This window comes from Sturnus vulgaris, chromosome 1, assembly GCF_052056855.1.
Source record: "Sturnus vulgaris isolate bStuVul1 chromosome 1, bStuVul1.hap1, whole genome shotgun sequence".
Lineage (NCBI taxonomy): Eukaryota > Metazoa > Chordata > Aves > Passeriformes > Sturnidae > Sturnus > Sturnus vulgaris.
This window is the reverse complement of record NC_142243.1, coordinates 27,313,461-27,326,923: the sequence shown is the minus strand read 5'-3', so window position 1 is coordinate 27,326,923 and position 13,463 is coordinate 27,313,461.

Sequence of the window (13,463 nt, the reverse complement as noted above, 5' to 3'; positions counted from 1 at the left end):
CAGTGCAACATTGCCCAGAGGTGAAATATGCTTAATGGAAACTGCTGGGAAGAAGAAAGGAGAAGCAGAGGGCATCACGAGGGTCTTGTGAGAAACCTGGTACCACGAGCTGTGAGCTGGGTGTGCTCTGCCCCAGCTGCTGCCCCTGACTCAGAGGGTGTGCACAGCAGACCAGAGAGCCACACGTTTCTGAAATAAACCAGGAATGCAGCAATCCCCAAAGAAATATGTCTTTAAAGACAGCAACCATGCTTCCGGCACTATTGCAGTTTCTATCTGCTCTCCACAACTGATAACATGTATTAAAGGCAGAGATTTCAATTCCTGCTGGTTTTTGACCCTCCAGCTTCCACTCTCCTCTCAGAGATTCAAGAAATACCAGCTACCTCCTCCTCATCTCAGAGCTAAAGTTAGTTCAGCATGTGAATATTTATTCACAGCATTGAAAACCATGAAAACTTAGCTTTAATTTTGACTATCTGCTTGCCTGTATGATGTCATTAACAACCCCTGGGATTTGTAGCTCGAAAGAATCACCAAGAGAATATAAAGTTTTCCCATAAGAGGCAGGCTGATCAGGACATTAGGGAAGAAAAATTATTCATAACTTGCATTTACACAGGGCTCTTCCTTAGTGTCCAGGCACCAGAAAAGGTGGGGTCATTTTCACCCCTCCTTTTTCAGATGTGGGAAAACTACAACATTGAGAGAGAAAATAACTACACTGAGGTCAGTCACCTGTGGAGCAGGACACAGGAGCTGGAGCTTATTTATGCAATCCTCTGCCACCAACTCACAGTGACTCAGCAGTGAAACCAGTTTCAGAAACTAGCTCCAAATCTTTAAAGTCACATGAACTGATGAAAGATGTCTGTGTATCTCATGAATAAGCTTGTTTATTCTTGCTCCCTTCATGACCATGTCCCTCACCTGCAGGGCGTGGTGCAGAGAGATTGTCAGGTTTTTCACATTCACCTGGCACTCAGTCATCTGACTCCTGCATCATGCAGAGTTCCATTTACGTAAGGAGCTTTGCAAGGCATATCAAAATCACATGAATCAAATCTGTGGGTGAAGTAGCTAACAAGTACAGTCATAATGGAACAGGGATGATAAGATTTTAGCTGGGTGCTAGAGAACCAAATAAGCATACACACAGTCTATCTGCCTGACTCCAGCTTGCCTATTGTCTGTTCAACACCACCAACCAAATACAGAATTGAAGACAACTGAGATATCAGGCCTTTGCAATTGCTGCAAAAATTGATAGTCAAGTAAAAAAGAGATGTCAAAAGTATTTCCATTGCAGGAAAATCCACATTTTATGGACCACAGAAAACTCCACATAGAAGCAGTCCAGTTGCAAAATATCTAATCTAAAGGATTTACTGATTTATCTGACAGAGTAATTTCTGTTAAAAAATGGGAAAGAGAAAGTTCCTGACAGTGTAATAAAAGTTTTAAAGGCAGGAAAATTAGGGGTGCCTAGATTTCCAGACACAGCATCCCTCTAAGAAATAAATCCCAAATTAGTCAGTGCCATAAATAATCCCCTAAGAGCCCATGCTTCTGAGATTGTGGGCTCAATTATTTTTGTCATGAGATTTAGAAGAGATTAAGCAGATAGGGGCAGAGCATGCTGATTAAGGAAAAAGTGGTTTGCTCAGCAGATGTCTTGTCAAAACCACATCCTTTAATCTGAAGTACAAACACACCAAGACCAGCATTGCAATGATCTGTTTTAACCATTAGAGCACAGAGTATTCAGGGGCATAGCAGCAGGGAATATGAAGGAAGTATGGTCATTAGGGTGCAGAGGAACTATATGGTAAATATCTTTCTGTGAAAGGATAAATGTGCTTGTCTAGGCACTTTCCCATCAGGAGATGCTCGGGCACAGCCCCCCCCGGTTGTTGACACTCAAGCAGTGTTGGGTGCCCTGAAGATGCACCAGGGATGGACTCATCTCTCTGCCAGACCTTTTTCAGGAAAAGGATGCTCTGTGCAGAGCCTGTGAGCCAAGCAGCAGGCTGACAGCAGGACCAGTGGTGCTACCCCTACAGAAACCACCCCAGTTCCTGGGAAACTGGAGACTGAACAAACTCACCTCTCTCCAGAGAGCATTGACAAGTGCAGAAGATTAACTTGGCATTGAGCTCAGCTCCATGGCTGAGACAGGTCTGAAGAGATCTGTAGCCTGAGAGACTTAAGATGAAGCTAAGAAAGTGGAAATCTTAAGTTCTGTTAAAGTGGTCACTCATGTGACATATAAACTCATCTACACGAGAAAATCTCCTTTCATTTTTATCAACTGTAATAAAGTACTCTAAAGTGCTTGCTCACACAAAATTAAAATAGCATTTTTTTTTTCAAGTGTGGGATCGATTCAACATGCTCTTCCACAGTTCAGAGGAGACTTTGTGCAAACAGGAGCTGTACAGTCAGGAACCAGATACTATAGACAGTCTTTTGCAATATTAATTCACAGTTCAATCATAACTGCAAAAAAAGTAGCTTTTTCAGCAAGAGAACCTGGGATAAAATGCTTATTGACAATTCTAGGGTTTGGTTCAAGCTGGTTGCAGTCAGTACATTCCATCAAGCTAGCCCAAGGAGTGATGGAATTTACATTTGTCTGAAAACTCTTAGTCTAAGAAATAATTTTGTTTCTTTCTCCTAATGTAATTAAATTCCGTGTAGGATTTGTCAGAATTTGCTTGAAGGCTTGAATTTATGATGGGACACTAACTCATCCAAGCACATGTTGTTTAACAATATAAAACAGCATGGGAACCATATCAGCAGTATGAAGCCCCCACAGCTCTTTCATTTGTCATTTCTGAAAATGTAGATACATGGCAAAGATTATCTTCTGTATGGTATTTTATCCATCATATATAATATTATATAAACCTAGTTCACCTGAGACTTTAAAAAATAATGATGGTGGCCCTTTTTTTACAATCTGTTCAGTTTTCTGAACATTAGTTTGGTGGAAATCTCAATGGAGTTTGATTAAATATTAACAGTGTATTAGCCATACATGTGTTTTTTCCAGCTAAATGTACAATGACCCAAGGGTGCAAGAATGTGAGCGTGCATATTTGAGGGAGTAAACACCTGCACAGAGCCATTGCCTTGAATGCAGGCATGAAATCAAGATTAAATAAACAAACCACTTCTGTCTATGGACATGAAATCTTCACACTGATGGGGTTTGACAAGCAGGGTTTGTCACATTGGGTATGGAGGTTTCCTGAGGAAAGGCTCAAGGGACTTTTCTGCAGGATGCACACAAGATGTGTAAGAGAGCACATCTCTCCTGCCACCCCATGTCCATGGAGCACCTGCAGGCACCTGCAGAGCACCTGCTGGGAAAAGGCAGAAGAGTGTGGAAAGCCACAGGGACTCGGGCAGAAGGCATGAAGTGGTGTAAGATGTGTCAGAGCACCCTGCTCACTGTGTCTGCACCTGAAACTGTAAGGACACTGCCTCCCCAGCACTGCCACCCTGTCCTTCTGTCCCTGCATTTCCATGGGAATGTGACTGACCAGTTCACCAGAGGGGCAGCTTGAAGGTACATCGAACAAGCACAAAGCTAGGGGCTGTTTTCCAGCTGTCCAACAGGAATGTCACATCCAGTGCACGAGCAAATGGAATGGGTCAGAGTGTCCAGACAGTACTTCACATTACATTGCAACCTCTGGATATTATTAGGATCCAGCAGACTCTCCTGTTTAACTCCTCCTCAGTTCCAGCTCCATGCTGATTCTGAGCAGGAAGCAAATGTTAGCATAGCTCTAGAGGTGCCAGCCTTTTCAGATCACATTAAAATCCTTGGCAGAGTGATAATTGCCCAAACTAAAAATTTAAATAAGCTCATTATCTAATCTACAACATTCTTCTTGGCTTTAAAAGAAAAAAGGCAGCTTCTTGTCTTATTTAAATTATATTAAAAGTTTGGTAAAATGTTACCATAATGTAACGTTTGACCAAAGATCTCAACAAAATTTCATAAATTTCAACAAATTCTTAATAAAAATTTTTAAAAATCAGATACCTTGTGGACACACACATTTAGAGAGCTAGGGAATTTCAGCTTGGAAATTCTTTTCAGGCCTGGATTTCTCCTGACTCTCAGCTCCGTTCCCAGGCTGACAAGCTGACTACAGCTTCAGTTAGGGAGGAAATCTCCCAGGGTGATAATATGGTGAAAAACAGAGTGGAATTCATAATAAAGATTAACACCTGGTGTCTTTCCCGTGGGATACATCCTGAGGTACTGTCCCATGGATGTTTGTCCCAATTGTCCAATGAACTACTGTCCTGTCCTAGCTGCACATAACACACTTTAAATAGGGGTTGTCTGTACAATGAAGTTGGCCTTTTTTCCCTAAAGAGATCCGTGTGTGTTGCTGTCCTTTCTCTCTCTTTGCAGTGCAGTAACCACAATACCTAATAAAAGTTATCCTCAAATATGTAACCAAGTACATGAGCAAAATTTAGAAAAAAATCATTTCTTGATTCAGCTAAATTGTGGTCCAAAATCCAGTGAGTCTTCTGCTGGCTGTATCAGGGCTTACACTTAGTCCATAGCTAGTTTCTAGTAGAGCAATGAGCATTTTATATTGCATTGACTGTTTACCTTGGTACATGCAGAATGTGACACAAAAGGATATTTCCAACTGAATGCTTTAGGTTTGCCAGAGGTGTAGAAATAAGTTTCGCTAGCAATTTTTAATGAATATTATTGGCTTCATACTGTTCATGTTTCTTGCTGCAGATTCCACTATAATCTGATGTATAAGTCATGAATTCTGGATACTTGCACAGGCATGTGTATTCATGAGAATAAATAGAAACAGATAATATACAAAACCATGTGTTAAGCAGTCTCCAGACAGTAAAAAGCTGCAATTAATTTGCTGGGATTAACAAAAATTTAATGTAAGAAAATTAATCTTGAGATGGCTTTGTTGGAAAACACCCTAGCACAGAGAGGAAATGGGAGGTTAGAAACCCGTAAGGAGGAAGGGGTTTGTGTTCTAATTTCCTTCCTTCAGATCTGTGAATGTGTTTTGTGGATATCAAGTATTTCACTGACAGAAAATAGGCAGTTTTAATGTTTGCTCCTCCCTCCTTCACAGTCCCACTCCAGCTGCTGGCCTGGGCAGCCATTGGAGATCTACTATCAGCTGATTCACCTTTGTGAGCTCGGCACAAAAATCGCACCTAGACAGGAGAGTGTAAGGACTGTGAGGTTGTAAGACTCATTTTATACATGAACAGATGGAAAGTTTTGGCCTGGATATCCCAGGCAAACACACTTGGGTTACCTTTATAAACATTAACTTTACTATTCACTTTCATTGCATCTCAAATTACAGTTAAATTAGAAACTGTATTTCCAGCACCATCCACCTGACATGTCCAGGCTTTTGGCTTCCAGGCACCACTGTGTTTTTGCTTCATATGCTCTCAGATACATCCTACAAGCCAGACACTTCCATCACACACGTTATGAATGATGCTGCACCATTTGAAGGCAGAAATTAGGTCAGAGGTAAGCAGGAAAGGCTGTTGAGTACACTATGCCAGGAAATTATTTGGGTAACAAATTATACCCACTGAGGAGAGGTGATGTATACCAATACACAGAATCTGTCTTCAGCTTGAAATATGAAACCTTCTGTCTGTATGTCAATTCCATTTGAGCCATTAGCCATTTTTCCCCAGTCACCCTGTTCTGGAGGGAACATCTCTCTAGAGACAACACTGGATGATACAGTCATTATTTATCATCATGACACCCCTCCCGGGACTGTTAACAAATGGATCCTGAAAATCTGTCAAGACCATCAGTATATTACAAAAATGGCAGAGATAGTCATTATATAATAATTCTTACTCAAAAATGTAGTTTAAACAATGTGATATTAAACCCTGATAGCCTATTCATCAGCAAAAAACCAGAACAATCTCTTGACTTGATGACCCCATCAATGTTTATGTCCTCTATCATGGGTCTTCAGAGTCATTAACTAAAATGTTCATTCATATATGTGTATACATACACATACACACACCTCTTCATGGGCTGGAGGTGAAAATTACAGTGCACTTTTATGCACAGAAGGGAAACAAAACATGATGGGTGAAGGCTGTCAGAACAGCAGTGGTACTGGTACTGCTAATGTCTACTTCATCGTTTTTAATTGTTTTCTAGTAGACAAACCATTCACCAATCACTGGTCTCATATTGAAGTTTTTACCAAATTCAAATGTCTCTGTTCCCGATTTAACCAATTTTAGGTCTTCAATACCTAAGAGATTCCATAGAATCTCCAGTGTTTTTCTGTAACCCAATCCCAAACTCAAAAACCACAACAGGGACTGAAGCTGAATGTGGGACCCTGCTCCTACAGCAGAGTAAAATGCATCACCTGATAACATCCTTATAGTTTGTGTTTCCAAAATATATTTAAATCAGCATTTTCCAGGCTTCTTGGAAAACTCCTGATTTTTCTTCTGATTCATAATAAAATACATTTTTTTCCCATGGATACCAAATTTCAGTCAGTACTGGTAGTTTAGTGCTAAGACTTAGGCGTTTAAGTAGCAATTTGCAAACATCTATAGATAATACTATCTATAAAAAGAAAGATTGATATATTAAAATTACAAAAGCCAAATGTGTCTTTGGAAAATTGCTTTGGACTTTGAGTGTTGTACTACATAAATGAAACAGCTCTTCCTTCTTGATTGTTTTGTGTTACTTTTTAATAGAATTAAGTGTGCAGGGGTAAATAATATTTTAAGAGCAGTGTACCTTTCTATCGAACTACTTGGAATTCTGCTAACATTATCTTAATTACACCTTACTTCTTACTGCATTTGAATGACTGCTTTCCTTACACATGGCCCATTTAATATTTCATTGAAGGACATTTAATTTTAAAATAACTTAAAATTATGTTTTATACTTTTGATTTAATTATTAAGTTGACAAAGGAAAACACCAGTGTATTTGTAAAAGGCAGTGACAAAAAACCTACTACATGATACTTATTTCTATTAAAAAAAAGGAAAAAAATTGGAAATATTATTTTTAATCTGAGAAAACAACAGCTAAACAGTGCTGTAAAGTTGATTTTTTATATCTCCTTTAGCATTCCTCCCTCTGATACCTACATACAGATAGTTTTGTTATGAGGGAGCTCATTTTCCTTTTGAGGATTTTTTTATTTAGTTCATTGACAGAGATTCTTTGAACAATTTAATTTCTGCAGGTTCTGCTGTTTCCTGTCACTATCTGCCAAATGGAGAAGTACAGAATCTAAATCTATTAAATAAGAAGCAATACAATATTTCTGCCCAAGAACGAAACATAAAAGCCAGAAGTCCACTGAAATGCGTATTCATTCATCTTTGACATAAAAAGTTTCATTTTGTAAGGTACAACACCAAATCTCATTAGCTGTACAGGGGATATTTAAAAACCCATCCACTTTATTGATGCATCAAATATAGATTCAGCATTTCAGTGTAAATACTAGCAAAAGTAACACATTTGTTTTTCTTGCCTGGTAATTTCTATTGGGATATACACACATACACTCACACACACGTGTGCTCACACGTATTTATATATATACATAAATATTGGCTTTTTTTGAGTGTGTTTATATTGCATGTGTTGCCAAAAACATATATTATATAAAGTATGTGAACATTATTTTTATGTTATATATAACACATTTTATGGTATATTTATTATATATATAATTCACTTTTTTAACATTTTGTTTTCCACCAACACACTTATTATACAATGTATCACATCAACTCCAAGGAAGTTAATTTGTCATTTAAGAGGATTTTGTTAATAAAAACATAACATTTCCATAACTTTGCACATACTTATATGTCCATATCCTTCATAATTATGACTATGCTTTGCTAGTTACACAAGGATTCAATATTTGTCATTTTAATGCTTTTTTTCACAGGGACACTCAATGATGTTATTTGGTGAAAGTGCTCACTTATCTCAACCTAAAGTTGCAACACTAGTGGTAATGAGCAGAAATAAAGATCTTCTGTGATGTAACCAATTGTAAAATCAGCTGTAAACTGCCCTGATGACATCACTATTTAGCATTTGTGGAATATGAATGTTTTTCAGACCAGAACTTGCATACTTGAGCTAAAAGATAATCACAGAGAAAACACAAAGTATTGTTTAATCTTCAAATTAAAGACCTGAAACCATCCTTTTGTGAACAGTCTCATGCTAATGATAAAATTTATTACCATGAGTTTTCAGCATAGAACTCACAAACATGAAGGGAAAGCTGCAAATCCGATGGATCAGAAGCCCTTATGGGAAAGTGTGCATGTGGCACAGGCACATAGGCATGCAGGCTCAATCCTGATATAAATCTGATATACCTCTCTAATAAAGCAGTTGCTCTTCTTGGCACTTGAGATTTGGTCAGATTCTGTGCAGCCCCAGCTCACATCTCCTGACAGCTCCTCGCAGATGTCTGTGCTCTGCACATCCAGTGCTCTCCATCAGCCCCTGGAACGGAGCTGTCGTGTTCCTTGCGGATTCTCCCCTAGTGACAACTTTACCGGCTTTGTTGCCTGGAAAGGCTGATCTGGAACAGAGACTAGACAGAGCAAAAGGGATAAAACAGGTATTTGTTGAAAGGATACACTTTGGGCAGTGCAAGAGTCTGGCCAGGGTTACAGCCAAATCAAATCCCAGATGGATCCTGGTCACGAGTTTTTACATTTTTATAAGTTTTGGTTCATCTACTTATTGGGTCAATTATCCAACCACAGCCTCGGAGTATGAAGTTTCAGCCCCCTGGCTTGCCCCCTTTCCCTCACTGTTGTTTGTCCTTTTTGGGTACCAGTTGTCCTTGATTCTCTGGCTGGGAAGGGATTGTTTTGTCTAACTGCCCTGTGAAGAGAACTTACTAACACCTAATATGAAGTTTCAGAGTTACACACTAAACAGCACAGATTCTGAAAAATATAGAAGCTCAAATCCAAGGCATCAGCTTAGCCGGGTGATAGTGTGGCTGTAATAGTAAAGGGACGGGTGCCATGGTTTGCCAGGATATCCTTTAATCCACGTGGTCTGTGAGGCAGTTTCAAAAGGCAATGTTGTCCAAAGATTGGCAGGAACCAAAGACAAGGGTCGGGATTGGGTTCACAATACACAGGGAGCACCTGAGGGTAAAGGTGCAGTCCCAAAGGCCTTGACCTTTTATGACAAAGGTCTCAGACCAGCAAGAATCAGTGCTAGGAATTAAATTTACTTTGGAATGTGCTAATTAACATCTCTACAGTGGCCGGTTTGCCAGGGTCTCAGGTTTATGTCTCCTATTTCAGTTGATTCAATCACCACAGGGAGTGACCACTCCTGCTGCAAAGCAGCCAAGCCCTTTGCAGGATGCTCTCCCACAGGAGCTCAAACCCCAGGAACCTGGGTACATTCACTTGTAAATCTCTACAGTAGTTAGTTCAAATGGGCAGGCCTGGGTAAACGAAATCAACCAAAAAACCCTGCAGTGCTGCACTGTTGGTTTCTTGGACAATATCTTTTTTCTTTTATCTTATATTTACATATATCTATGTACACAAACAATGGGACAGGAATGCTGGAGCAGCTGTCTCAAAGCCTTTATTCCATCACAATCAACCTCATTTCACAGAGCCAGGCAAGGGAGTTGGAAACTGCTTTAGCAGCTTACAACAGCAGACGAAGTTCTCTTTGTTACAAAGTTTTTTAACAACTTTCTAGACAATAGCATAATATTGAGACCTGACAAGCGTTTGCTCAGGCCACTTAAAGTTGCATGTACATCTTCCTTTGAACAATGTTTGCTTGTAATAGCTTAAAACAATGGAAAAAACTTCATTATTAAGCTTACATATTTCTACTATCTTGTTTAACACGTTGTCCTGAGGCTTATCTTTACACAACTCACAGCTCTATTGTTTCTTGTCCTTGTATCTTCAGAATTCTTGCATTTCTTCATCCTGAGATTTGCTTTCACACAGCTTTTTGAGAGTTTTATACCTTTTCTATTTCCCACACTGCATCACAGCAATTCACCAGAGGTCATGGCCACACTGTCTGGCAACATCACCACATCTGCTGGAGTCCCACAATGGAAGCTTCCAACCCAGATCCAAAATTTTCTGAAGATATAATGGCAAAGAATTGGAGTCTAGATTGCTGGATGTAGTTAACCATATATACGTAGAATATTTGTGTTGAACAATTATCCAGAAGCAGTAATGCATTAAATTCCACCCACTTATGTTTCAGTATCGCATCATCAGTAGCACAGAAAGGCTCTCCAGAAGACTTTCCCAAAATAAAACAGGAATGCCAGGAATGTATTTAGTGAAGCTATTCTTAAATGTATTACATTGTCAGATGAAGGCTCCACTGATTACCCTGTAAGGGTAATTTATTATTCAAATAGTCCGGGAGACTAAGAAAAGAAATAAAATTAAACAAAATGCTATTCTCCTCAACCTAAAATCCCAGACCGGTTTGTCTATTGCATGGTCACTGCAAATATATTCTGCAGCAGCAGAGATATTCTGCAGTGCCTTAGAGATGTAAAAACTATGGAGGAACATGTGACACATTAACAAACCTGATCACTGCATTTGTTCTTACATTAAACTTCTACATCCTTCCAGTAAATTTTCCCTCCCTCAACTATGAAGAGATAACTCATTCACTCCAGCTGTTTTTTGGAGCAGATATCAATTTTTTACAAAATTAAGTGTCTACAGAAAATAGATGCCACTTCAGATACACTGGTACATGTAACTCTCAAATATGGTCTTGTTCACACAATAGGAAAATTGCTTTTCATATTCTTATTTGCATTAATAATGATGATTAACATAAAGATCTTGATAATATTGCATCCTAATCAGTCTCTGTAATGAAGGAGTAAGAATATCCACATTTCCACAATAAGGCAGTTTGCTTTCTAAAGGTGGCAATTCAAGAGCCTGGGAATGAATTCAGGAATTTCTTAGTTGTGAAGGCTGCGTCCAAGCCATTAAGCAATATGATATGACTAACTTTAATAAATTACTACATACAAAATTCAAATCTACTCTGTGAGTGTGCTAAAAATGACACAGGAATTCATGTCTGAGAAATAAGATTTTCCCAGGCATATGTTAGAGACTGAATTTGGGATAGGTTTTTCAATGTGCTGTTAACAACTCACTAAGTATGATTATGTGGTAAAACTCTAACAGTCTGAGTAGGTACAATTGTTTCTCCTTCCCTAGGTAGCAGCAAAAAGTACATTTTGATGTTAAATATCGATTTTATGTACTTTAAATAACTGATTAAGAATCTCATGAAGAACAGGATCAGACATTTACACCAAGAAAGTACATTGCAAAATGAAAAAGAGATTATTTACATATTAGTACTCTTTAATAAAATATGTATTTAAAGCCACCTCTCTGACGGTGCTGAGGGAAGCATTCAGAGGGGTAAGGTCATTGAGCTGCCTCAGTAACAGCATATGTGCCCCTGGGACAGAGCTACAGCTTTAGTTTTTAACCAAGATCATCTCTTAATGGTGTTTTCCTAGTCCAGAGGATGAACAGAGTATCTCTCAGAGTACCCCTGTGTCTAACACACATTTATCCAATTCTACCTACATTCATGTTGGTATAATGGTATCAATTGCTATGCCAGTATCATCCTCTCCCATAGATTTATAGAGACCTTGCAGAGGTCTAGATTTAGGAACAATTCAAAGTAACTGAAATCAGAGTCAGCCAAGGGTCACAGTTTCAGTAGAATATAGAGAATTGTTGATTTACAGGAAATTAAAATATGACTCTCATTTAGAGTAATCTTGAAATTCATAACTGTATAACTAAAACATGTTTCTCGGTAGTAGAAAAGCTTCTCCAAAAACTTTCCTTCTGCCTGGAGTCTTAAATCCACCACATCATTCTTCATGTGCTGGGCCCCTCGCTGCCATTCCAGAGCTGTGGACTCACCTCCTGCCATTCTGCATCGAGGGGTACTGGGAGAAGCAGCTGATGCCCTTGCAAGGCCAATCTGCCATTTTTTAGTCTGTGGAAATCCAGCTACACAGACACAAACAGGGGTTGCTCAAGGTCTTTCACCAAATTAAACGTCTCAGCATCAATATGATTCTTTCCACTACTCACTTAACACATATTCAGACCTCTTACATTTTAATATCTGAAATAGACTTCTGAGTGGGAGTATTTCATACATTCAGAATGGAAGTCATATACTGGATTTATTAGATTGGAAGTCCATTTCATCTGAACAGTTCAACCAGCACAGCCCTGCTCTTTTCTGAGAGGTTATTTTTGCTTCTGGCTGTACTTAAATACTGGAGTGGAGTGGGCAGTGAAGGGTTGGGAAGCAGAAATACACTTTTAACCCTCTTTTCTTCTTCAGTGAGCACTTTTAGGCTCCTCAAGCATCACCTGAACTACACTTATCTCTCTAAGGAGGCTGCTGCCACAGGCACATGCTGCAGGCTACTGGCATCGCTGATGGAGGGAAGGCAGCAGCACTCGATCACCTTGGCACATTAGTTCTCCATAGGGAAAAAACCCTACAACCCACCCCTCCCCCTGCAATAAAAACTAGGATGCCTCAGATTGCACTATAAATTATACATATATATATATAGTTATATATATAGTTGTATAGTTATATAGACAAAAAAGTTTTAATAATAGTGGTGGGGGGTTATTTGTTTGTTAGGGTTTTTTAGGGGATGTCTTAGATGCCAGGGGGCTTCTTTCTGTTTTTTAAATCAAGGACCCTGCACACACCTTCCCCTGGGTTTAGCTGGTCTCATCAAGGTTACTTGGTAACCTTGAGTTGTATTCAGCTTTTCTACTGTTCTTTTGAGAAGGAAATTAAATCCCTCCCATGTTTGAGAAGCCTAGCTTTTAGTTTAAATAGGATTTTTCAAGTATTAGCATATCAAACAGTATAGTTGACAGCATGCAACATAAGATTAGCACATTTTATTTTTTCCAAGTCTTAGCTTCCTTCTGTCCTGCTATTTTGCATTTTTAGTGAGAGCAAACCAAAGGCAAGCTTGGTAGCCATCTGCAGGAGCAAGACACCAGTTATATTTACACAAGAGCTTAATTTGCTTTCAGGACTCAAAGCGTGGCTTTAATCTGCTGGGTCCTCCATGAACACTGCTGGCCCTTTGGAGGTCTATAAGGCAACAACATTTTAGCCCTGACCCCTGAAAATATTTACCAGTACTGAAGAGCTGGATCCTGGAATGCCACAAAGGATGTTAGAAACGTTAAAGAAGACAGAATCCTCTCCTGATCATAAGTTGTTCAGGGGACATGCCAGGTCACATAGTATATTGAAAGGGAAATGGAAATAGCAA